The sequence below is a fragment of the Hyaena hyaena genome, unplaced genomic scaffold (assembly GCF_003009895.1).
Source record: "Hyaena hyaena isolate Hyena2069 unplaced genomic scaffold, ASM300989v1 scaffold_1194, whole genome shotgun sequence".
Classification (NCBI taxonomy): domain Eukaryota; kingdom Metazoa; phylum Chordata; class Mammalia; order Carnivora; family Hyaenidae; genus Hyaena; species Hyaena hyaena.
The window spans coordinates 211,788-236,792 of record NW_024081804.1 but is presented as its reverse complement, the minus strand read 5'-3'; the positions used below and the strand labels follow the sequence as shown (position 1 = coordinate 236,792).

The window sequence follows — 25,005 nt, the reverse complement described above, 5'->3', positions numbered from 1 at the left end:
GCTCTGAGCTGGCAGTCAGCACAGAGCCCGACGCGGGGCTCGAACCCACGAACTGCGAGATCATGACCTAAGCGAAAGTCGGACGCTTAACCGACTAAGCCACCCAGGCGCCCCAATATACTGCTGAATTTGATTTGCTAGTATCTTGTTGAGAATTTTTGCATCCATATTCACCAGGGACATAGGCCTGTAATTCTCCTTTTTAGTGGGGTCTCTGTCTGGTTTGGGAATCAAGATAATTCTGGCTTAATCGAATTTAATAGCAAATTTTGCACTGAACTATTTGTCCTATCCTGGATCCCTGAAGTGCTATTATGTCCAGGTGCTGTGCCCTGGGGCTGTCAGGGACATAAAACTGGGCATGGGACATGAGGATGGCTAAGTGTGGCTAGGCCCTGTTAAGGATGATGGCTGGGGCATATGGCTGGACATGGTTCAGTGGTTGGGTCTGACACAGCATCTAGGTTCAGTGCATAATGGGAGTTGTGCACCTGGAAGCTGGGCTACCATGCACTCAGTTTCAACAAAAATTTCCCCCAGTCCAGTGTCTCAGACTACGACTCTGGAGTTCTTTCTTATCCAGCAAGAGAGAGGATGCAGGAATGAAAATGAGAGAGGTTAGTGTCCAGGAGAAGACAAGAGCCCCAGACAGGGATTTTGTCTCTCAAAATTGAGCTCTGTATTTATTGAGCTCTCAAGGTTTTACATATGTGGTGAGTGCGTGTAAGGAAACGGTAAGTTAGAGACCATTAACTTGTGTGTGTAAGAAAAGGTTTGGGGGTCAAGTGGCATTTGCAGTTGACATTAAAGCACAATTATATACTGGAGCCAGATGCCAAATGAAGAGTGTTTCCCAGTAGTCAATGTAGCTGAGTAGCTTTTATCTCCAAAGTTTAAGATTGCCGGAGGATGCTGTTTAAGGCTAAGAAGGCACCCTATTCACTAGCTAATCTTGGGCATCTTTGTCCTGTAGCAGCTTTCCACTTCTAACAGTTCTCAGAGGCTTTAATTTTGTGGAGGAAATTTTCTACCTTAAGCCTTGTTTTACTTAATGACTAGCCTTACTTGTGTTCGGCCTGTGATGGCTTTCCACCATCTGCCTTGTTAACACATTGGTGTAAGCATACAGAATTTTTTAAATCATTTCCCACAGTTCCCCCTTTTTTTTGTTTTGTTTTATTTTTAGTATTGTATGCAAGTACCATCATGATGAGCTCCTGGTCCTTCTTTTGCTGTCAGGTGGCATGGAGGGTGATTCTGCAAACAAATAAAAAGAGACACCGTAAAAGTTTTCTACTTCCCAAAGTTATCCAGATTTGATATGGGTGTTAGCTATAAGTGAGAAAGGTTTTAGGTTACATCACGTTGCCCAGGAATTAGCCCACTCATTTCTAAGTTGGTCTTTTGCATATTGTAGCTGTTGATGCAAGATCACATCTGAATTTTCCATATTGTCAGAGATGTTGGAAGAAAAATCACTGTGAAGGTGTGTCTAGATATCATCTTTGTGGGAGCCCGACAGTGACCACAAGAAAGCGTGGTTAGGGATGTGGGGATGTGCCTGCAGACGGGGCTCCCTGCCTGGGCAAAGCATGCCTGCAAACAGGATGCTCTGCCAGGAGGCCTGCACACAATATCCAAGTTTAATGGTCAGTTCGCAAACGAGGGAACATGCCCTCCTTAGAAATAAGGAGGAGGCTGGAATTGTGAGCAGGCCTCTTAGTAAACATGTTGTGGTCGCTTCCTCCCTTTGCTCCCCCCTGTCCTTGAAATGTGTTTGGCTACTTGCCCTTAATTGGTAAAGGAATGCATCTTGTAGATTTCAGTTTGTATCCAGTTACCGGGGTATAAAATAAACCGCAAGAGGGGCTTGCGTAGAATTGTTCCTCCGGCCGGAGTTGTGTCTGTGTCTGTCTTTTGTGTGTGTCTTGTCCTTTGTGTCATTTCGTCCGCAACAATCTTAATATTAGGAGGGATTATAAGGAATGCCGGGCATGCAAATATGTTGGTAGTGAGGGTCACAGGTCAGTTTAGAGTGGAGGATCAAGGCCTCCTGTCTTTTCCCAACAAATATACTCCCTACTTAAATTGGTCAAAGGATATGGTTCTATTTGAATATTTTGTTTCAAAATGTCCTCTAGGACATCTTGTCAATAGTCCAATTGCCCCAGCAAAGAATATGCTCAATCTCTCCATTACAGGCTGTTTTAGGGTTATTATTCCAGGGCAGGTCTGAATATTTGAGATTAGAACAAGCTAGAATATTAGGAGTGTGAGATACGTTTGGTTTTTTGTTTTGTTTTGTTTTCTTTTTTTCTTTTTCTTTTCTTTTTTTTTTTTGAAGTATCTTAAAACTTGTGCCTACAAAAAAAGTAAAATTGTCTGGCCTTGTAGAAGCTTCGGGCTGCAAATGCAAAATCCAGTTGTTTTTTAGTTTGAAACAAACAGGTAAGTTGGTGAGTATAGGAGGTGCTGGAAGAAGCTGCCATTGAGGTCTGGGCACTATAAAACCAATGCTCTTATTCAGTTTGGAAGGGCGGGTTAAGATGAGCTTCTCCCATGAATTTAGTATCATTATTGCTAATAGGAATATCCTGCTCTAGGAGTGTTAAACTGTCATATATAGGTAGATTAAGAAAATGAATCCAAAATGAATATTGAGGTTTGCCTGGACAAAAGAGGGTAAGGAGAAGAATCAGGGTTACCATATTGAATTCATGTCAATGATGGAGATTATGGTCATCAGAGGCAAATCAGGGTTATATACAATATCATTGTGTTGTAAGAGGACGCCAGCCTGATTAGACAGGTGTTTCAGGCTTCCCCTTGTTATACCGGGGGTAAGGACTTGCATTTGTGGAGTGGCTTCAGGATGAGGAGTCCATGAAGAGACTTCTTCCAACTTGAAAAAGGGGAGTAGTGGTCGCTCATTCAGGGTCATTTTCTGGAAGTTCTAGTTCACTGGAAGATATCCTGGGTGTCTCTAGCATGCCATTGTACAACTTCATCAGTTGAGAGGAAATCCACAGAGGTCCAGAATCTGAAAGAACAAAAACATATCCTCTACTCCAGGTGAGAAATTTAGTGGACCCAATCCATGTGGGTCCCCATTCAGGGGTTTTGTATAAGCACCATAGGGTGAGATGGTTTATCTCGTTTTGAAGAATGTTACTCAACTGTGGTTAGTCCTTGAATATTAAGATTTAAAGTTAAGAGTAATCATAACATGGGGGAGGAGGAACTGAGATTGTAGTGGGACAGCCAGGGGTTATCCCTCCTTTTTAAAACATGTTTTTGAACATATTATGTGCTTGTTTTACAATTGCTTGCCTTTGTGAATTATAAGGAGGGGCAATATTAACCAAGTCTTGAGCAAAATATCAAGCGGGTGTCTTGTTTTTTTGTCTTGCCCTTTTGGTGAAAATCATATTTTTCCCATCTTTCTGACCAGACAAAAGAGGGAAAAACCTTACTTTGCCTTTTTTTTTAAAGCATAACAACAATCTCAGGAAACGTTTCTTGTTTAACAGAGAGTAAAGCAGAATTTTAATCTTATATGAGCCCTCTTTTAAAATCCATTTATTTTAACCTTAGTCTGTTCTGATCATATATAATTTTTTCCAAATATTTTTATTTACAAACCTTTTATAAATTTCCTTTGCTTTTAGATTTTGACCTAAGCCCTTTTTTTCCAATCAGTCTCATTTAGGACAAAGTTAACTAATTTTTTAATCTTTAATAAAATGTATTTTCAGTTGAGGTCAAGGAGGTTTTTTCCTGCTTTCTCCTCTAGGGTTGTGATGGTTTCCTGTCTCACGTTCAGGTCCTTAATCCATTTTGAGTTTATTTTGGGGTATGGTGTAAGAGAGTGATCTTGTTTCATTATTCTGCACGTTGCTGTCCAGTTCTCCTAGCACCATCTGTTAAAGAAGCTGTCTTTTTTCTATTGGATACTCTTTCCTGCTTTGTCAAAGATTAGTTGGCCGTACATTTGTGGGTCCAGTTCTGAGTTCTTTATTCTATTCCATTGGTCTATGTGCCTGTTTTTGTGCCAAAACCATACTGTCTTGATGATTACAGCTTTGTAGTAGAGGCTAACATCTGGAATGGTGATGTCTCCCATTTTGGTTTTCTTCTTCAATATTACTTTGGCTATTTGGGGTTTTTTTGTGGTTCCATACAAATTTTAGGATAGTTTGTTCTAGTTTTGAGGGGAATGCTGGAGCAATTTTGATTGGGATCGCATTGAATGTGTAGATTGCTTTGGGTAGTAATGACATTTTAACAGTATTTATTCTTCTTACTTGACACATCCCAAAAGGCAAGGGAATCAAGAGAAAAAAATGAACTATTGGGACCTCATTACAATAAAAATATTCTGCACGGCAAAGGAAACAATAAATTAATAGGCACTGACAGATTGGGAAAAGATAGTTGCAAATGACATATCAGGTAAAGGGTTAGTATCCAAAATATATAAGGAAATCACCAAAATCCACACTGAATAAACAAGTAATCCAGTAAAGAAATGGGCAGAAGACATGAACAGACACTTCTCCAAAGAGGACATCCATATGGCCAACAGACACATGAAACAATGCTCAGCATCCGTCATCATCAGGGAAATGCAGATCAAAGCCACACTGAGATACCACTTCATGCCGGTCAGAGTGGCTAAAATGAACAAATTAGGAGACTATAGATACTGGCCAGGATGTGGAAAACGGGCACCCTCCTACACTGTTGGTGGGAATGTAAACAGATGCAGCCACTCTGAAAAACTGTGTGGAGGTTCCTCAAAAAATTTTCTCCCACCATACACAAAAATAAACTCAAAATGGATAAAGGACCTGAACATGAGACAGGAAACCATCAAAACCCTAGAGGAGAAAGCAGGAAACAATCTCCTTGACCTCCACCGCAGCAATTTCTTACTTGACACATCCCCAAAAGCAAGGGAATCAAGAGCAAAAATGAACTATTGAGACCTCATCAAGATAAAAAACTTCTGCATAGCAAAGGAAACAATCCATAAAACTAATAGGCAACCGACGGAATGGGAAAAGATAGTTGCAAATGACATATCAGATAAAGGGCTAGTATCCAAAATCTATAAGGAACTCACCAAATTCCACACCCGAAAAACAAACAACCCAGTGAAGAAATGGGCAGAAGATATGAACAGACACTTCTCCAGAGAGGACATCCAGATGGCCAACAGACACATGAAATGATGCTCAGCATCTCTCCTAATCAGGGAAATACATATCACAGTGCTTTTGAATAAATCATTTTTGTCAATTATTTCACTACTGTGGTTTTATTTGATGGTATTTCCAAAAATGTACTGCAGCTAGGACAATACCACCCCCCTTTTGCCTGTTGGTTCAGAGGCATGAGGAGCCCAAAGGGGACAGATGGCAGTCTTAACTTCCATTTTGGAATTTTTTTTCTCTTCTACCAGAGTAATTACTTCATCTGGAACTAAGACCTCTATGTCTGCAAAGCATAAGGTTGAGAGAACAGAAAGAACAAACTTTGATAATGGGTCACAGAATTATATTGAGTAGTGTCTCTCTTATTTCCACCCCTTTGTTCATAGACCTATGAATAAAGGCAATTGAAGAAACAACATAATTCTGATTTAGAGCATATACAGCCTCCAGGAGAATCTTGCCACTTCCCTACAACATATTGGCACCTATTAAACACTGTTAGTGTCTTCAAAAGGCCTTTCCATAACTGTATCAAGCCAACTGATTCAAGATGGTAGGGAACATGGTGAAATCAGTGAAACCCATGAGAATGGGTCATTGTCACAATTCTTTTGCTGTCAAGTGAAGTCCTTCATTTCAAACAATGCTGTGTGGAGTGCTATGCCACTAGATAAGGAATTCTATAACTCAATGGATAGTAGCTATTGCAGAAGAATTGCATGCAGATAAGGCAAATATGTATTCAGAGTATGTGTGTATTCAAGTAAGAATAAAATGTTATCCTTTCCATGATGGAAGTGGTCCAGAGTAATCAGTTTTCCAAGTAGCTGGGTAAAAACCCTAATGAATGGTGCCCTATGAAGATAACATTGTTGCTGTCTGCTGCTGGCATTTGGGCACTAAGCTTGGTTGAGTGAAAGTCCATGTTCTAAGACCATGCAAACCTTCAATCCTGACAACAGGACAACCTATTTATGATTCCAGTGAGCAATGACAAGGGTTTTGGGGCAAAGAAGCTGACTGGTATCCATAGAACAATTTATTCTATCCACATGATTTTTAAAATCTTTTTCTGCTGAAGTCACCTTTTGGTGAAAATTCAAATAAGACACAAATGTCTACATTTTTTTTTGTACAGAGATAGAGGTATGTCCACATGTTTTCTCCTCATATTTAATTATCACCAACTTTCCAATAGGTTCCTTTCAAGTCCCTGCCCATCAAACTTGAGCATGACCACAGCTAGAATCCGTGTATGATTCCATGTCTATTTATCCTTATGAGCAATGTGAACAACTAGATACATTTTATAGATTTCTATTCCTTGGGAGGATGCTCTTTTGCCAATACCTTCAAGGAAGTGCTGTATCTGTCCACTTTCACTAGTACCTGCATATCATACAAAATCACCTGTAAATCAGGCCCACATTGTGGTTTGTTTGTTTTCTTCTGTCAAATAATCTTAGGTAGTTCCCCATGAGGCCTGGTTGTGGGCTGGAAGTGAGAAGACAGCAGGAGTAGGCAACATGGATATGTAACTTCCTTATTACATGAGCCCAATCACATGTACCATTTTGATTTTTTATAATTAAATACCACTGTGCAATTATATATTTATTCCTCAATTTGTCAGAAACCACCAAGTTAATTATAGGAAGTTTGGGTCCCTTGATATCTTTGGGACCCATGAACAGGCATTCAGCCTCTGCTAAGGCCCCGTAGAACAACATTGTTTTCCAAAGGAAAGACATCTGCCAATGAAATTCAGAAACCATTGGCTCTGATGGATTCAAATATTAGAACAGCTTGAACAACAACCTGGAACTGTTTCAGAGCCTTCTTTCTTTCTAGGCACCACTTGGAACTAGCAGTTTTTCAAGTAACTCAGTAAATGACCCAGTACAGTTCATCTTAATGAGATTTCCTCCAAAGTACAAAAAAAAAAAAAAAATTAAGTGTTATACCTCTTTCAGCGTCTTGGAAAAAAACAAATAAAACAAATTATTCTTCATCTTGCAATTGATATCTGCACATTTCCCAAACCCTGGATCCTTAGAAATTCCTCTAAGGTAGTAGGCTAACAAATTAATTGGATCTATTCTCCATTCTCACACACAAATGTCTTGCCAATAAGTCCAGGGTAATTGCTATTCTCCCTCACTAGGTCCATTCAGCAAAATGTTACCAATATAATGGACCAGTATGATTTATTATGTCAAGATCCCTGCAAACTAAAGGTAACATTGGGGTGAAGAATTGATATACACTGAAGTAGGACAATGCAAGTGTATTTCTTGCCTTGTCACCTGAAACATAACTGCTTCTTATAGACAGGTATGAAGAGAAGGGAATTTACCAGATCTATAGCTGCTTAAAGAGCATCAGAAGATGTCTGAATTTGCTCACAGTAAAACCACATCTGGTACAATAGTTGCAATTAGTGTGAGATTTAGATAAGATTTTCTTAATCCACTGTTACTTTCCAAGAGCCATATGTTCTGCACAGACCAAATAGAATATTTTAGGGGGATGATATTACCACTCCTGTATCTTTCAGATTCTTAATGGTGGCATGGATCTCTGTACTTTCTCCAGGAATGCAGTATTGCTGTTGAGCAAATATTTTACTTGATAGAGGGATTTTTTAATGGCTTCCATATGGCCTTATCCAGCATAATAGCCATCACTCCTCAAATTGGGAAAATTATAAAGAGATTCTGCTAGTTACTAAGTATCTCTATTGCAATAATGCATACTAGATTTATGAAATAACCACAAAGGGGGTTAGCGGAAACTCTGGATCCACTGTGAGATGCACCTGAGCCAAAACTCCATTGACTACAAGATCCCTATAAGCTCTTCCTCTGATAGAGTGACATAATGATGTTTTGGGCTTCTTGGAAACAATGGCAGTTCAAAGTCAGTGTCCAAACTTTCCTTCAAATAATCCTTTCCCTTAATAAACATTTCCACTGGTAAAAGGCCATAGGTCCCTTTAGGGAAGAATGGGAGCAATATTGACAGGAAATATTTGTCACTTTAATGGGGTCATTCCTCAAGTAAGCATGATCTCACTTTATTCAAAGTATTCTGTATTGATAAATGGTTCAGGTAAATGAATTAATTAAGGGACTATGACTCTCCATTTTTCTTATGTCTGGGAATTAATTGATGGGTCATGAATATATTTAATGATTGAAGTTATACTTTTATTCACTTGGCACAAAACTTCTTATGCAGATCACTTAAGATTTTGGTAGATTATTTCTTTCCCATCTAGAAATAACATGATTAGTCATAGACCATAGGTCTGTTTCAGTCGGAATATTCTGATATCTGCTTTGTGTTTACTCTGCTTTGCAGTAACCATGCCAACCCTGCCTTTGGTGTTTGAGTGATACCAGATGGCCACCTTTATCCCAGAATATTATTACTTACAATGCATTTAAACTTTACAGTTGAGTGCCTCTGGTTCCCATTGTAAGGTCTAACCTTAAGCGAAGAGATATCACAAAACTTATTATGAGGCTGGAACTCCACTCCTAAATTTATTTCTCAAAGTATTGGTGATAGATATATTTTCTGGACTCCCACTATGTGGCTTCAGTAACAGATTCACTCTAAACTTCCAATTTCTCTAATCTTTTTAATACCTTCCCCTACATTAAACAAAGGGAGATTGAACATTTTCATTCCACTCACAGTGGGCCATCTTTTCATCCATGATTTGGCCAACTAACTGAATAAGCTGTTACAGTCCTCTCCAACTCCCTGAACCGCAACATTAAAGATACTAATTCAGAATATCTACTAAGTGGACCCATATAAATAAATTCACCTGATCCAATTTTGTTTTCTCCCACCACTATCCAACACCTCTAATAAATACTCCCACACATGTCCCCAGATTTCTGCTTCTATACATTAGAAAACTCAGGCAGCTCTTTCGGAGTGCAACACATATTCTAATGGGTAATACTTTGTACCTCACATTTATTAGCCTGTTGATGCTTGAGTCTAGTCATAGGTGACCACTAACTCAGGGGGGATCATTACAATTTTCTCAAGTAAAGCAGGGTTATTCTTCTAAAATAGAGGTTGAAGGGATAGGGATGATCCCATGTGGATTGGAAGGTTTTTCCTATGTAGAATCGGATGTTGCTGCTAATGGTGTTGGTGACATCACTTCCACTGGGTGTTGGGAGACAACTCCCACTGGCAAAAAAGACTCATGATAATTTTATCAGTTCTGTGTTCCCAACATATTGGGATCCTCCCACACCCCAATTAAATACAAAAGGTACTACTTGTGAGCAATGAATTTAACAGTAGCCATTCTAAGGTTCTGGGAATTCAACATGTTAAAATTCATCTAGCCTTGGTTTGATCTGAAGCAGTTTTAGTTCTGACAGGAGATAAGTTTCTCCCTCAAGACATACCTTGAAATTCTTAGGGTATTGATGCAATGCTTGATTTGAGATTTCAAATTCCTGAGATCATTTTCTTTTTACCACTTCATACGGGAAAAATAGAAGAAACAAACTAATATCATTATATTTCTTAATTTTCCACCAAATATTCAAAAATATTCTATATAGTTAGTTTATTTAATCTTATTTGAAATTTTTATTATCGAAGTATAGTTGACAACCAATGTCATATTAATTTCAAATGTGCAATATGGTAATTTGACAATTCTATATATTATGCAATTCTCACCATAAGTGTAGCTAGCATCTGGTATTAAAATATTAACTTTATATTAAATAATATTGGCTATATTCTACATTGTGTAATTTTATCTCTGTGACCTCTTTATAGCTAGAGGTTTTCTTCTTGCAGCATTATTTACAATAGTCAAGATATAAAGCAACCTCAGTGTCCATTGATAGAGGAACAGATAAAGAAGTTGTGACATGTATACACAATAGAATATTACTCAGTAATTTAAAAAAAACATAGCGAGGTCACGCCATTTGCAAGAACCTGGATGGACCTAAGAAATATTATGTTAAGTGAAATAAGTTAGACAGAGAAAAACAAATACTATATGATTTTACTTATGTGTGTAATCTATGAAACAAAACAAGTGACATTTTTAAAACAAACAGAAACAGACTCATGAATAGAGAGAACAATCTGATGGTTGCCAAAGGGTAAGGAGGTGGAAGAATGAGTGAAATGTGTGAAGGGGATTAGGGAAAATAGTTTTCTTCCTTCTTATAAGCAGAATATCCAGTGCAGATATTTTGTGTACCTCTGTAAACAGCTCTCATACCGTCTGATTACTAATGGAAACAGATTTATTATCACATTAAAATATAACCAAATTAAAGAAATAATTCTGGAAACTCCAGAACCAACTTATAAAATTATTTTTGCTAAAACTACTATTTCTTTCAAAATCTTTATTAGTCAAGGCTCACCAGAAAAACAGTTTAAGGAATATAAATAGATCAATATACAAATCTGAGGACATTTATCATAGGAATTTGTTCAGGTGGTATTGGAGGACAGAAGTCCCACAAGATGCCATCTGCTAGCTGGAGAGATAGGAAAACCAAAGGGATAATAATTCAGTCTGGGTCCAAAGGCCTGAGAACCAGGCCAGCCCAGATATAACTGCTAGTCCCAGGTGAAAGGTCTGGTAAAAGCATATCTCTTTACTTAGTCCTGAATTTAATGATTATTCTTCCTGAAACATCCTCAAAGACAAAATTTCTGGACTGTTTTACCAACTATCTGCCATTTCTTTAGCCCAGTCAAGCTGACACATGAAATTAACCATCACAAGTTCACCCTGTTTCGCTCTGACACCTATAAATATCACCATAAACCATGTTTATATTCCAGTAAAGACAATGATAAGATTATCATACTGTTTATCAAGATAGAAGTATTCTGCACACTAACAAAAACACACTAGCCTCTTCCCCAAAACAGGAGTTAGAGTCCTCAAGTGTTGTTTACTCTTCTTGTAGATATTCTTTCAAAAAATAGTATGATGTAAAGGTAGCAATACTCAATACTATATATGAAGTCAATACATTTCATGTTACATAATGGGGAATAAAAATGATAGAAAACAAAAACATTTGTTGACTGTCAATACATGTATACACAAACATATTCATAAAATAAACATATTCATAAAAATAAGGAACAAATACTCATAACAATTACAGTTCTATTTGTAATTGATCATATGATAGTGGGTGGTATTTATAACTACCTTCTATTACTGTAGTGAATTCTTTTTGCATCAGCAAGCACTTCAGCTGCTATTCTTTACCTACTAAATTGATTCAAGTCTATGTTTGTTTGTTTTTCAAAAAATTCTGGGCCATTACTAGTCTTGTTCTAATTTTTCATTAACCATATTTATAGGGAAACTCAATAATAAGAGACCCCTAAGGGATAGTCTATATTCCAGATATGCTATGACAAAGTAGTTGTCCCATTTCCCTTTGGTTGTGATGCAGATTCTTCACTTCAATAAGCTTCAGTAAAGCACTTGAATCTTTTCCTAGGATTATCTGTGCAATTCCTTGTAAAATTGATAGCATAAAACCTTTTCAGTCAGCTTAACAAAGGTTTCTCATTCTCCAAGTCTGATCACCTTCAATGTAAAGATTATCATCTTCCACCATCCATAGATGACGTCTGATGTCACATAACCTGTATTCATAAAGAACCATGTTAGGTCACATTAGTCAGAATCTCCCTTAACCTTGATGTTTCCTCTTAATGTTTTCCATATATTGAAGTCCACCTGTCTCTTTGGCTGTAAATTATAATTTTCCTAAACTGAAGGATTAAGCCTGTTTCTATACTGATCTTTTCCCACTCTATTTAAACAGTCCTGAATAAAATCTGCTTTATCTCTTTAAAATCTGGATTTACTTCACAGTTATAATGCCATAGCTGTATAGATTAGAATCATTATTGGAGCTCTAGACAGCTTACCCAGGACCATAAGTGTGCACATTTGAAGACTGTCTTTAATTCTGACTTATCAGGGATACTGTGGTGAGTCCAACTCCTAGACCATTACCCAGACAACTGTCCTCTGAGCTGGTAGGAACAGATTTTAATTCAGAATATTTTGTGTAATCTCTACACCTTAGTTATAGTCCCTAACAAACAGAAAGGTGAGAGTCCTAAGCTCTTCTTTAAATAGCTGTGTTAGGTCCCAGGAAAGCACAAGCTGTGTTAAAGTCTCAACTTACTTTGCTGATAAATATATATAGTACAACTAGTTTACAACATAAAAGCTTCCTAGAAGACTGAAAATTCCTTCTAAAATCCTTGGTAATGGTATGCTTCACCACTCTGTTTTCTTCCTGGCATAATTTTACTAAACATAATTTGGAACTTTAATGACCACACTGGTAAACATTTCTCCATGGCTCCTCTAGTATCTCATCCTTTCCACCACCTCTGCTCTTTCCTCTTTATTTTAATGCTTTCTTTAGTTCAAGTATAATTAACATAGCATTTTATGTAAGTTCCAATTGCACAATGTAATGTTTCAACAATTCTACACGTTTCTCAGTGCTCATCAAGGTAAGTGTACTCTAAATCTCCTTTATTTCACACATCTCCCACCCACATCCCCTCTGAAGATACCACTATCTTCTCTGTATTTGAGTCTATCATTTTATTTGTCTTTTCTGAGTCTTTCTTTGTATCATTTTTTAAAATTCCACATATGAATGAAGTCGTACAATATTTGTCTTTCTCTGACTGACATTTCACTTAGCATTATACTCTCTAAATCCATCTATGTTGTTACCAATGGCAAGTCTGCATTGCTTTTATGGATGAGCAATATTTAATTACATGGATATATAGATATAGATATAGATATAGATATAGATATAGATATAGATATAGATATAGATAGATATAGATATAGATTACACACACACACATCTTCTTTATCCATTTTTCTATTCTTTGTCACTTGTGTTTTTTCCATATCTTGGCTATTCTAAATAATGCTGTAATAACCATAGGCATGCATATATCTTATAAAATTAGTGTTTTCACTTTATTCAGGTAAATACCCAGTAGTGGAATTACTGGATCATGTGGTAATTCTTTTATTTTTTGAGGAACCTTTATACTGTCTTCCATAGTGGTTGTACCAATTTCATTACCAACAACAGTGCACAGGGTTCTTTTTTTTTTCTCCACATCATCACGAACACTTACTTATTGTGTTTTTTATCTCAGTCATGACAGGTATACAGTGATATCCTATTGTGGTTTTAATTTTTATTTCCCTGATTATTAATGAAGTAGAGAATCTTTTCATTAGTTTCTTGGTCATCTATATGTTTTCTTTGGAAAATGTCTTCAGTTCATCTGACCATTTTTAAATCAGACTACTTGTTTTTTGTGTTGAGTTTTATAAGTTCTTTATATATTTTGTATATTAACCCCTTATCAGAGATATCATTTGTAGGTTGTCTTTTTGTTTTGTTGCTGGTTTCCTTCACTGTGCAGAGTTTTTTATTTTTGTGTAATTCCAATAGTTTAATTTTGGTTTTGTTTCCCTTGCCAGAGGAGACATCTAGAAAAGTGTTTCCATGGCCAATGTCAAATAAATGATTTCCTATGTTTTATTTGAGAAATTTTATGATTCAAGGTCTCACATTTAGGTCTCTAATTCATTTTGAGTTTATTTTTTGTGTATAGTATAAGAAAGTTTCATTCATTTGCAAGTAGCAATCCAGTTTTTCCAACACTATTTCTTGAAAACACTGTCTTTTTCAATTGTATATACTTGACTTGTAGTTTACTGACCATAAAAGCAAGAGTTTAGAGGGGGAACTAAGTAGTAGAACCCTAAGCTTGTCTCTTCCCTTGAACACAACTAGATAACTATTAAATCATTCTAAATACACAAGAAATCAATCTAAAGACTGACACAACAAACTCCACAACTAAAAGGAGAAATAAGCCACATCAAAGAAGGTCGAATGTGCAGAGACATGGTTTCAGGAAGTAATGTATCATGATTAATACATTGATAGATGATTGATACATTGGTGCTACAGAGAGGAAGAAGCCATGGTCACAGAGAAAGGCAAATAAGAGAGAAGTGCCAGAGTCCCGCTCTGGCCAGTCCAGGGGGTCCCTAAAGGATGGACGGTGTCGGTGAGGGAGGGATGAGAGGGACATAAGATCCTTGCTGGTCACTAGCCAGGCCTCTCTGCCCTGTCTGAGACTCAACTTTATTTTATGATTTAGTGTTTGGGGGATGGCACAGAAGTGGCATTCTGATGATAAATTATTTTATCAGTAGAACTTTCCCAAACATTGATATGCAAAACGGTACCCGGAACAGCCCAGAGGTGGCATTAGCATAGTAAAGGCAGAAGTTAGCTCTTTGTGAGTAGGGGTCAATAGCCTGTTTATCACTTAATGGGAGGTATTAAGAAAAACAGGTCTTTCAGGAACACAATGTTGCTCCCATAACCACAAAAGATGTTCCTACAATAAGTTCCTTCACTAAGTGCAATCAGCATATCAAGGCCAGAATGAGTTCTCTGAATACCAATCAACAAGGTGCCTTGGGGATTGATTCTCAAGCAGAAACAATTGAGTGGGTGTGGATATCGGGTGTGGACGGTAAGAGTCCATGCAACTTACCTTAACCTCACAAGGAGTTTTTTCTCGACTTATGAGTTCAGAAATGACTCCCAATAGAGGAGCACACAGTGGAACACAAACAGAAAACACACAAACCATTGGCTGGAAAAACAGGAGGGGATGATTTTTGTGGCTCCTTGCAACAGGTGGAGCTTGAAGACTGGAGTTTTAGAGGTCTACAGGCTTGACTGGGATAGAGCTCTTATGGCACTGCCGTACTTCAGGAGAGAAAACAGAAAAACAACCAAGGGAGCAGACAGCATGGAGGTAGAGATCTGAGGACCACCTGAGACAAAAAAGGGGGAGAGTATATTCTCCTTCTTGAAGAGCATCACTGAGATATGGTATTCACAGAGACAACACTCTGGGGACAAAGGGAAATATAGGTACTATTTTTCTCCCTTACCCCTCAGCATAAGTGCAGATCCACCTGTAAAACGCAGCTCAGCCCAGGCACTGGCTGTCTATCCTGTTTACTCCAGGTCCCAAGCCCCGGGGCTCTGGCAAAGCTGCTTATCTTGGCCTAACCTCCCTCAATCCCACCATGCAAGACCCAACCTAAGAAGACCAGCACATGCCCCTTTCCCCACCATAACCCTAAAGACTGAAGTTTTAAAAGTCAGCAGGCTTGGCTGAGATAAAGGTTGAAGGGCACTCCACTGCTTCTAGAGAGAAGGGGAGCAGGCAACATGGAGGCACACAGTGTGGAAATGGCAATCTGAAAAATATCTGGGACATACATGGGGGAGATTGTTCACTTTTCTCAGAGTGCTTCCTTCAGAGCTACAAGCACAGAGACCCTTCTCCAGGGGCAAAGGAGTTGGCTGGTGTCCTTGCCTTGCACCTGCTCCCTCCCACTTCACCATAAACACAGAGTCACCAACCAGAGGCTTGTCTAACCTGCCTTCATCTGGTCCCACACCCCTCCAGTCTGCTTGTACTGACCTTTGTGGTCAAGTTAACCTCAGTCCCAATGTAGAAGCCCTCTTCCCCAAGAGACACAGAAGAAGAAGACCCTGCCCACACCACATGTCTTTACCAGAGAGTTCTGTAAGACTTCAGTTCTTTTTTATCTAAATGTTTATTTATTTATTTTGAGAGAGAGAAAAGAGCAGGGAAGGGGCAGAGAGAGAGGGAGTAACAAAATCCCAAGCAGGTTCTGCACTGTCAGTGCAGAGCCTGATGCAGGTCTCAACACAGGGCTCAATCCCATGATCATGAGATCATGCCCCAAACCAAAATGAAGAGTCAGACATTTAACTGAATGAGCATCCAGGTGTCCCTATAGGCTTCAGTTCTAATGGGAGTAATATCAGGTCTCATTTAACAAGCGGGCCAGAACACACCTAGTTAAAACTCACCACACTCTGGCTAAGGACCAGACACTGCCTACTGCAGGCAAGGAGAGCCTCTGCAAACCATGGGCTTGAAGGATAGAGCCGCCAAAACACAGCAGCAGAGTGCATGCAGCACACACCAGAGACATTCACTGAAGTGAAGATGTGGTTCATCTATACAATGGAATACTACATGGCAATGAGAAAGAATAAAATCTGGCCATTTGTAGCAACATGGATGGACCTTGAGGGTGTTATGCTGAGCGAAATAAGTCAGGCAGAGAAGGACAAATACCATATGTTTGCACATATAGGTTGATTAGGAGGAACTTAACAGAGGACCATGGGGGAGAAGAAGGGGAAAAATAGTTGGGGAGAGGAGGGAGGCAAACCATGAGAGACTCTTGAATGTGGAGAACAAACTGAGGGTGGATGGGGGTGGGGGAGAGGGGAAGGGGGGTGATGGGCACGGAGGAGGGCACTTGTTGGGATGAGCACTGGGTGTTATATGGAAACCAACTGGACAATAAACTATTTAAGAAAAATAGTAATAAATTTAAAAAATAATAAATAAATTTCTCTCTCTCAAAAAACAAACAAACTAAATTATTTTGTGAAAAATGGACAGCTACATGCAAAAGAGTGAAACTGTACCACTTTCCTTAAAAATGGATTAAGACCTAAATGTGAGTCAGGAAACCATTACAATCATAGAGGAATGGTGCGTCTGAGTGGCTCAATTGGTTGAGCATCCGACTTCACCTCAGGTCATATCATGGTTCAGGGTTTCAAGCCCCACATTGGGCTCTGTGCTGACAGCTTAGAGCCTGAAGCTTGCTTTGAATTATGTGTCTCCCGCTCTCTGCCCCTCCATCACTCATGCTCTGTCTATCTCTCTTTCTTAAAATAAATAAACATTAAAAAAAATTCCAGAGGAGAACATAGGAAGTACCCTTTTTGACATTGACCATAGCAATTTCTTACTAGATATATCTCCAGAGCAAGAGAAATAAAATCAATAATAAAGTACTGGGACTCCATCAAAATAAAAAGCCTATGCAGAGCAAAGGCAATTGTCAATAAAACTAAAAGGCAACCTACAGAATATGGGAAGATATTTGCAAATGACATATCTGATAAAGGTTAGTATCCAAAATCTATAAAGAACTTATTAAACTCAACCTGAATAGACATTTTTCCAAAGAAGACATCTAGATGGCTAATAGACACATGAAAAGATAGTCAGCATTACACATCATCAGGGAACTACAAATCAAAACTATAATAAGATATCACCTCACACTTGTAAGAATAAAATTAACAACAAAAGAAACAATAGATATTGCTAAGGATGCAGAGAATGGGGAAATTTCTTGCACTGTTGGTGAGAATATCAAATTGGTACAGCAACTATGGCAAACAATACGGAGGTTCCTCAAATAGTTAAAAATAGAACTACTCTCAGATGCCTGGGTGGTTCAGTCGGCTAAGCGTCTGACTGGCTCAGGGCATGATCTCACTGTTCATGGATTCGAGCCCTGCATTGAGCTCTGCGCTGGCTGCCAGCTCAGAGCCTGGAGCCTGCTTCTGATTCTGTATCTCCCTCTCTCTCTGACTCTTCCCTGCTCACGCTGCCTCTCTCTCTCTCTCTCTCTCTCTCAGAAATAAACAAAACATTAAAAAATGTAAAAAAACAGAACTACCCTATTATCCAGCAATTGTACTACTAGGTATTTTCCTGAAGAATACAAAAATACTAATTCAAATGTATACATATACCTCGATGTTTAGAACAGCAATATCAACAATAACCATATTATGGGAACAGCCCAAGTGTCCATTGAGTGATGAATGGATAAAGAAGATGGGGTGTAAATATATGCAATGGAATATTATTCATCCATTAATGAAATCTTGACATTGCAACAGTGTGGATGGAGCTAGAGAGTATTATGCTGAGCTAAATAAGTCAGAGAAAGACAAATAGCATATGGTTTCACTCATATGTGTATTTTAAGAAACAAAGCAAATGATTACAGGAGAGAACAAGAAAAAGGAAAACCAAGAAACAGACTTAATTACAGAGAACAAATTGATGGTTATAAGATAGCAGTTTGGTGGGGGGATGGGTTAAACGGGTGTAGGGATTAAGGGGAACACTTGTGATCTGCACCAGGTGTTATATGTAAGTATTGAATCACTGAATTATACGCTTGAAACTAATATTACACTGGATGTTAACTTACTGAAATTTAAATAAAAACTAAAAAGAAAAAAGTATGAGTTTATTTCTTGACTTTCTATTCTGTTCTATTGATCTATGTGTCTATTTTAGTGTCAGCACTATATGGTTTTGATTACTACAGCTTTGTAGTATATATTGAAACCTGGGATTGTGATACCTTCATCTTTGTTCTTCTTTCTCAAGATTGCTTTGGCTTGGGGAGCCTGGGTGGCTCAGTTGGTTGAGCATCTGACTTCAGCTCTGGTCATGATCCCATTGTTCTGGAGTTCAAGCCCCACATTGGGCTCTGTGCTGACAGCTCAGAGCCTGGATCTTGCTTCAGATTCTGTGTCTCTCTTTCTGCTCCTCACCTGCTCACACTGTCTCTCCCTCTCAAAAATAAATAAATATTTAAAATATTTTTTAAAAAGATTGCTTTGGCTCTTGAGGGCCTTTGGTCATTCCTCACAAATTTTAGAATTATTTATTGTAGTTCTGTGAAAAATGTGTTGACATTTTGATAGAGATTGTATTAAATCTAAATATTGCTTTGGGTGGTATTTATATTTTAACAATATTTGTTCTTTCAGTCCATGAGCATGAAATATCTTTCCATCTATTTGTTTTGTCTTCAATTTCTTTCATCAACATTATATAGTTTTTGAGTATAGGTATACCACCTTCTAACTTAAGCTTATTTCTAGGTATTTTATTATTTTAGTGCAATTGTAAATGGAATTTTGCTGCATCCCAAAGATTTTGGACCATTGTTTTCATTTTTAATTGTCTCCATGTATTATTTTTATTTCCTCTTTGATTTATTGGTTGACTCATTACTTTGTTAGTAGCATGCTATTTAACTTTCACGTATTTCTGCCTGTTTCAGATTTTCTCTTGTGATTACTTTTTAATTAGATACTATGGTGGTCAGAAAAGATGCATGGTTTGATTTTGATTTATATATATATTTTTTATGTTTTTATTTATTTGTGAGATAAAGAGAGAGACAGCATGAGCAGGGGTATATACATTTATTTTGTTGAGACTTATTTTGTGGACTAACATGTGATCTGTTCTCAAAAATGTTTTTATATACACTGGAATAGAAGGTGTATGTTGTTGTTTTGGGGTCGAATATTCTGGATGTTTCTATTATGTCCATCTCATGCAATATATCATTCCAAGTCACTATCTCCTTGTTGATTATCTGGTTGAATGACCTTTTTATTTATATAAATGGAGGTGTTATAATATCCTACTATATTTGTACTATTATCAATTTTTTATCTTTACGTCTGTAATAGTTGCTTTAGGTATTTGGGTGCTCCCGCTTTGCTATTGTAGGCCAAGTTTGATCCCTCTGCTATAAAACGTGTCAGTTTGGTGCCATCATAGAGGCTTTTAATTGGGTGGTGTCAGAAGTCAGACCAGATGCCTGTCTCCATTCTGTCTTTCAGGGATACAATTACCTAGGACTACAGGATAATCTCCCTGTGTTTCCTTCTGAGAGATATTTGTTGGTGGATGTGGCTGGAAGTCAGATCAGATGATTGCCCCTAACTCTGTCTGCTGGGACTGCAGATATGCTGATGAGAAGTGCATTCTCTCTGCACTGCAAGTTATAAGGTTTGACTCCTGGAGCTGTGTGTGTGTGTGTGGTATCTCCCCTTGTCCTAAGGGCAGGAGTCACTTCAGATCATCACCCGTCCTGGCCAAGATCGCTTTCAGGATGAGTCATAGCAAGGGATGATTTGGAGTGACTCCTACTGAGTGGCAGGTTGGATGTGTTTAATCTTCCGGGGAAAGTGTGTTATTTGTAAGGTAGGTGTAAAGTGTTTCTGCTGACTCAATGTCCAACTATCTAAGTTTGGGGACAAGGAAGAAATGGCATTAGCCATCTTTCTTTGTTCTCTAAATATCCCTGCCCCTCCAGCACACATTCTAAGATTAGTAAATAAATCTCCTTGTATACTCCAGGTGCTTTCAGATAGATTCTTCTATACTTTATTTTGGCAGATCTGTTTGTTACAGTTTTTTTGAGGGCGAAGACTCAGTTTTCTTTGGTCCTTGGGCTCTCCCAGAGTTAAGCCTGATGATTTTTAAAGTACCTGGTGTTAATCGCAGCTGATTGCAAAAATCCACAAAGTTAGGGCCCACTGGTTTTCAAAAGCAAATGTTATGGGGATTCATCTTCCCAGGGCAGTTCCTCAGTGTCTTCAGTGCCTGGTATTGAGTCAGCTCCTCTCTATTTCTGTGCTTGTGGGTCTCCCTTTTTTTGTGGTTGGTCCTGTCAGGAGTATTTTTCACCCACATCTCTACCCCTCCTACTTTTTCTGATGTGGCCTCCTCTCTATGATTAACTGTGGAAAGTCAGTTCTACCACTTTTTGGTTTGTTTTCTGGGTTATTTGCATTGATGTGTTGGTTATCTAGGTGTGTTCATGGACAAGGTGAGCTTAGGAATCTCCTACCCCAATGTCTTCTAGAAGTTTCTCATTTTAATGAATTGGATCTTCTCTCTAGTTCTATTAATTTTTTGTATGACCCCTTCCAAGCCCTTCCTCTAACCTTCTGTCCCTCAGCCAGACTATCCCTTTCTACCTCAGACCCTAAGATACCACAGTCATTTGAACTTTAGAGCCCCTACCCTCTATTGGTGTCTCAAAGGGGGAAAATGAGCTCTCACCGTCCCCCAACAAATCACCTGAGGCTGAAAAGAGAAAAAAGAATATTAGGAAACAGGCCTGGATGTTTTTTCCACTAAGATAGGCTTGAGGGACATCCAAGCAGATGTTAGATATCTCCTCAGTTATTAGCCTGTTTACTCCCTGACCCATATCAGATTACATTTCAGGGCAAAGGAACATATTAATGATCTCCTTCACAGACATTAGTAAATATATAAGCTTACTTGCCTGCTTATTTGCCAGAAGCAAAATTCAGATAAAAATATAAGCTAGAGATAAATCAGGAAGATTGTTTTACTATCCTTAAATAACTAATATTTAATGGCTAATATTTTATAATAAAAGCTATTAAATATTATTTTGCATCTTCCTTTAAGTTTATGTATGCATGTGTATGTACATATGTATGAATGTATGTATGTTTTGTATATATGGCATTTTCTACCTTTGGGTTTTATTACTAAATTAATTATTAAAATAATTCTATTAAAATTGCTTAGAGATAAATGAGCATTTCTATAAATTAAGTGTTCCTCAAATTCTCAAAATATATTTTTTAATAGTCTACTTTACTTAGGATAATCTTATATAAATGGTAAAGTAGTAAATTAAAGGGAAAAAAGGAGAAAAGAAGGGAAGGTGTACATTTAATTCTTAAGCTGTTTCTGATATTATTGATACTAGTGCAATTTCTCCACTAGAAAAATAACTTAGAATGACAACTGCTCTTGTTTGGTTAGCTTATAATTTTTGAGATCAACTTGAACATAACTGTTAAGCATTGTATAAAAAATAGATGTAAGTGGAATAAAAGTTGTGAATTAACTTTCAACAATTATTTTATTAAAATATATTCTTAAAAATAATTCCATAAGCCATTTTAGTAACTTGAAAGCTTAAAGCTATACAACATAAAGATAAATAATGGATATTCATGAAATATTTAGACCATTGCCAAAATAAAAATATTGAAATAGTAATTGATGAACAAAAACTCATCTAGTTTACTATTTTTTTGCTGATTTTCTTTTTTTTCCTTTTTTTAAATAAATAGTTTATTGTCAAATTAGTTTCCACTTAACACCCAGTGCTCATCCCCACAAGTGCCCTCCTCCATGCCCATCCCCCCTCCCCCCCACATCCATCAGTCCTCAGTTTTTCTCAGCATTCAAGAGTCTCTCATGGTTTGCCTCTCTCCCTTTCCCCCACCATATCCCCCTTCTTCTCCCCCATGGTCTTCCATTAAGTTCCTCCTAATCCTCCTATACGTGCAAACATATATCTGCCCTTCTCTGTTTGACTTATTTCACGCAGCATAACACTCTTAAGGTCCATCCATGTGGCTACACATGGCCAGATTTCATTCTTTCTCATTGTCATGTAGTATTCCATCGTATAGATAAATGGCATCTTTTTGATCCATTCGTCCGTTGATGGACACTTAGGCTCATTCCATGTTTTGTCTATTGTTGAGAGTGCTGCTATGAACATTGGTGTTCATGTGCTCCTATGCATCACCACTTGACCTCCACCACAGCAACTTCTTACTTGACACATCCCCAAAAGCAAGGGAATCAAGAGCAAAAGTAAACTATTGGGACCTCATCAAGATTAAATTTGCATGGCATGATTTGCACGGCAAAGGGAACAATCCACAAAACTAATAGGCAACCAATGGAATGGGAAAAGGTAGTTGCAAATGACATATCAGATAAAGGGTTTATATCCAGAATCTATAAGGAACTCACCAAACTCCACACCTGAAAAACAAACAACCCAGTGAAGAAATGGGCAGAAGATATGAACAGACACTTCTCCAAAGAGGACATCCAGATGGCCAACAGACACATGAAACGATGCTCAGCATCTCTCCTCATCAGAGAAATACAAATCAAAACCACACTGAGATACCACCTCACGCCAGTCAGAGTGGCTAAAATGAGCAAATCAGAGAACTCTAGATGCTGGCGAGGATGTGGAGACACGGGCACCCTCCTACACTGTTGGTGGGAATGTAAGCTGGTAGAGCCCCTCTGGAAAACAGTGTGGAAGTTCCTCAAAAAAGTAACACTAGAACTTCTCTATCACTCAGCAATAACACTGCTAGGAATTTACCCAAAGAAGCTTTTTTCAAATAGCTAAAGGGTGGAATATGGTTGGATAGGTGATAGAAGGACGCTGATGTTATCCAGAGAAACTATATAGTCTAATTACTCCTGAGAGACAGAGATGAAAAGGTCGGTAGGGGTAGAATTTATATCTACAGAATAGACTAAATGTGACTGTTTAAGCAAGCTGGTGTCCAGAGATAGTCAGGTCAGTGTCCCGGGGAAAAAAAAGAAGAAAAAAAAAGGGGAAGGGCAGCTCTCAAGCAGGAATGGGCTTTGTGTGATCCACTGTGTCAGGCAGGAGTTCTGCCTTGGCGGTTGTGGGGAGAAGAGTGGCTGCGCTCCAGTCCCTTCTTGAACCAAGCGCTGCACCTTGCTTTTTGGGTGTGTAAACCCCCCGGGACGGGGGTGCAGCCTAAGTGGGTTGTACTCTTTAACCCAGGCCAGGCCTAGTTTCCAAATCCCAGTCCGCAGGCCCCACTGAAATTGATGTAGACACAACCTCGCAGGCGATCCCCTAGGGGCAATCCCAAGCCTCTTGCCTATCCCTGGGAATGGAGCTAGAATCGCTCCTCCCCTCTCCTCCGAATCAGTTTGGCGAACATGGGCATGGGTTTGCCTGTGGGGCACGCCGGCCCACTGGATAGAGAGAAACCAGGTCCCTCTGTTTCTCGTCACCGAAAACACAAACTCATGGGCAATTCTCCCCTTTTTTAAGCTCTTCGCCTTCCCTCTAGAGTTCCAGTCAGCCAGGAGCGCGGAAGCCCGGTACGCGCATGCGGCTCCTCCCGGAGTCCAGCCAGCGAGGAGCACAAAGAAGTGGTCAAAGCGCAGCCCCTCTGGGACGAGTTCGCGCTCGGGGACCTGGTGTGCAGGGATTTGGCGTGCACGGTCCTGTGCTCCGAGCGGAGGTTTTTCTGTTTCCCAGTGACAGGGACTGTGTCTTGAGTGGTTTCAGACTCTCTCTTTTTCCCCTCTCACTCCCTGCAGAGGAGGATCGCCCCCATCCCTGGAGTCTCTGATCCTGGCCTGATTTTATCTTCCCCAGTTCGCACTCACTTTAGAAGGCTTTCTCAGTGGATTCTGCGTCCTTTTTCTCCCAATCTCTTGGGTTCTGTAAGGTTTCCTATGGCTTCAGATCTTTTCCGTGCGAGATATAGGGGCGACTGCAATGTACGGAGCTCCCTACTTCACTGCCATCTTGCCCCTCAACCCTAGTAATATCTTATATAGTGTATATAGTATATGATATATAGTATATTTATAGTATATATTATATACATAATCAAATATCATTCCAACATAAAAATAATGAAGTCTTGCCATTTGCGATGACATTGATGGAGCTAGAGTGTAGAATGTTAAGTGAAATAAGTCAGTTAGAGTCTTCAAATACAAATGATTTCAATCATATGTGGAATTTAAGAAATAAAAACTAACGAGCAAAGGTAAGAGGAGAGAGAGAGAGAGAGAGAGAGAGAAACCAAGTAACAGACATTAACTATTGAGAACAAACTAATGGTTACCAGAGGGGAGGTAGATGGTGAGAAGGGTAATACACTTCTGATGAGCACCAGATATTGTATGGAATTGTTGAACCGGTATATTGTACACTTCAAATGAATATAACGCTGTATGTTAACTAATTGGAATTAAAATTATACTTTTTTAAAATGTTTATTTATTATTGAGACAGAGAGAAACATAGCATGAGTGGAGGAGGGGCAGAGAGAGAGGGAGACACAGAATCCGAAGAGCCCGACATGGGGCTTGA

At 38.7% G+C, this 25,005-nt stretch overlaps 1 pseudogene; it reads left to right on the top strand.

Annotated features, from left to right (window-relative positions):
• Window positions 1-25,005, top strand: part of LOC120224412 — a 103,804-nt pseudogene that overhangs the window by 65,150 nt on the left and 13,649 nt on the right.